This window comes from Echinops telfairi, unplaced genomic scaffold (assembly GCF_000313985.2).
Source record: "Echinops telfairi isolate 266 unplaced genomic scaffold, ASM31398v2 ScPeMD7_5;HRSCAF=22, whole genome shotgun sequence".
Taxonomy (NCBI): domain Eukaryota; kingdom Metazoa; phylum Chordata; class Mammalia; order Afrosoricida; family Tenrecidae; genus Echinops; species Echinops telfairi.
The window spans coordinates 13,729,479-13,731,958 of record NW_022103901.1 but is presented as its reverse complement, the minus strand read 5'-3'; the positions used below and the strand labels follow the sequence as shown (position 1 = coordinate 13,731,958).

General features: G+C 59.4%; 1 long non-coding RNA gene across 1 annotated transcript in view; it reads right to left on the bottom strand.

Annotated features, from left to right (window-relative positions):
* Window positions 1-1,633, bottom strand: part of LOC123521233 — a 3,122-nt gene extending 1,489 nt beyond the window's left edge. Inside the window, exons 1-2 of the long non-coding RNA XR_006679710.1 lie at window positions 1,512-1,633; window positions 313-460 (exon numbers count right to left, since the gene is read on the bottom strand). This is a non-coding gene — a long non-coding RNA (uncharacterized LOC123521233). The remainder of the gene's footprint in view (window positions 1-312; window positions 461-1,511) is intronic.
* Window positions 1,634-2,480: the final 847 nt, after the last annotated feature.

The window sequence follows — 2,480 nt, the reverse complement described above, 5'->3', positions numbered from 1 at the left end:
ACCTGAGAAATGGGTTTTCTCAAGGGAGGCCGTCAGTGAGGGTGGGGCAGTCGGCTGCTTCTTAGAGAAGTCCAACGGGAGCAGAGCAGCCCACGCTCCCAGCAGCCTCTGCTACAGAGTCAGGCTTCCTGTACACTGCTGCCGTTGCTTGTCCTGTGGGGTCTGATGGGTCATTCTGGCAGGTTGGTCCTTCCTCTTACCTCTCCACTTCTCAGGGGGACAAACGGAGGCTCAGAGAGGTGAAGGGGCCCTCCCAGGCTCGCAGTGGGTAGGTGGCAGAGTCCCTCCATGCTGTGGGGGATGGGCACTCACCTTTTGAACAGAAGAGCCAATACTACTTGTGTTGTTCTAGTCCTCTGGTGTACTTAAACTTTTGTTTTTCATAATTAGCACCATTTTCCTGCTCAGGGGGCAGAAGGTCGTGAGGGTCTTGATCATCACCCAAAGTTGTGCTTGCTCCCTGGAGGGCACAGGGGAGGGACCCACTGTGAGAGGCAGGCACGTGACCCAGCAGGCACACGGAGCGCCTGAGCTCAGACCAGGAAAGCCCTGGCTTATGTGTCTGCTGGCAAGAGGTGGCACCAGAGCGCCTGCAGCAGAAAATGGGGCTCAGATCTCGCAGCAGACATGGAGGTGGGGGGTCACGTGTGATGAAAGATATCAGACACCTGAAGCCAGCCACGGTGTAAACTACGTCGTGACGGCGTCTCCCTGTGCACCCAGTGGGTCTTCCCCCCACCCTCATTCTACAGGCGGGAAAACAGAGGCTCCCTGGTGTCAAACGTCTTAGCCAAGTTAGATGGTCAGATCCCAGAAGCGTCTGTTTCCTGGACTCCACATTGTGTCCTCTGTGCTTCCTGAGGCCTGGCCTGATCCTGGCTCAGAGGGGAAGGGGTGCACATTCCCTCCCTCCCTCCCCCGCTGGAGAGAGTGTGCAGAGCAGAGCACCCCAGGGCACCCCCGAAGGAGATTTGGAGACCTGGCACTCTGCTGGTTTCAGATCCAGCCATGAGGGAGAGCTGGAGAACCTGAGGTGGACAAAGATCCACCCCAATGCCTCCCCCCACCCCCTGCCGCCCAGGACCAGGCATCTGACTCAGGGAGAGTGATTCCAAACGACAAGGAAAGGGCTGAGAGGGGGCTCAGCTTCTCAGGGACAACGCCCCTGAAAGCCAACCTGTGGTTCTGCTGGCCAGCCTGACAGCAGACTGGCAAAACGGAAAAGGGACCCCGGCCACCGCCGGGGACAGGCTGGATGAGGGGACACGCTGGTGCCACGGGGCTGCTGGGGCCGTTCGGGGAAGGGGTCTGGCTCTAGGGGTCCTGTCTGCCCGCGTGCTCATCCTCTGTCCCCAGCAGCCCACTCCCGGGAGTCTGTGGTGGGTGGGTCAGGAAATGAGAACACACATCAGTGCTCCCCAGGCCGGCTGAAAGGGCAGCAGCCAGCATGCTCAGTCCACGTGGGAACCAGCCTCCCTTCTGGAACTTTCTGTGGCTGAGTCAGGACATACCTTGTGACCTGAAGGGGTGACGGGTTCCACGAGATGGCAAGTTGCACCAAAAAGTTTGCCACGGACTTGAACCTCATTCTTTGAGGCTGAAGCAGAGTGAGGAGGTGCGGGTGGGGGAGGCTGGGAGAAGGCGTGGAAGGACCGGCCAGACGAGTGCTGCCCGGTCCCCTGAGAGTCCAGAGCGAAACAGGGAACCGGAAGCCACTTGTAACCAGAAGCCGCTTGTCACCAGACGCTGGGCGGATGTGAAGGGAAAGCGGTCTCCAGTTGCCTTCCTGAAGCCCTCCCCCACCGCGAGCAAGTTCCTCCTGAGGATGACCGTGACACCATTCCCGGGGAATCTGTCCCTCCCTACGACTGTGCTCAGAGGATGCCGGCGCCTGTCTGCTCGCTGATGCCCGGTGTGGGTCTGTGTGCAGTTCATTCCGTGCCCTTGTGGACGACTTCCAACTCCCCCGGAACCGTCCCCGGTGGGTCCACGTTCTGATTGTGCATGGATGGTGGCAGCCGTTTCTTCTCTTGATCACACCCCACCAGCAGCTGACGGCCCTGAAAGCTTGACTCCCTCCATGTCCCGAATAATGAGCCCACTTTGAGGAGGCAGCTGGATGCTGGGGGTCTTGGGAGGACCTCCCAACCCGAGGGGCTCATCTTCCAGCACCGGGCCACACAAGGTTCCTCTACTCTGCCTAAGGGTCTCAGTCACAAGCCACTCGGTGACGGTGAGTTTGCCTTTTGGTCTCAGCCCCCCTCAGACGGAGAGTGCCTGTCTCCCCTCCTCCAGTCCGGAAGCTCTGTGGACACACCTTCTCCATCCCAGCCACCTCCCCTTGCTGCAGGTGCGCTTTTGACACGACAGAAGAGGCTTCAAGTGTTTCCTCGCACGGAAGCAAGACGAATCCGAATCCGAGCAGCAGTGCCCCTGTGCCGAAGGAGCTACAAATTCTAGCTACGAAAGATAAACTTGAG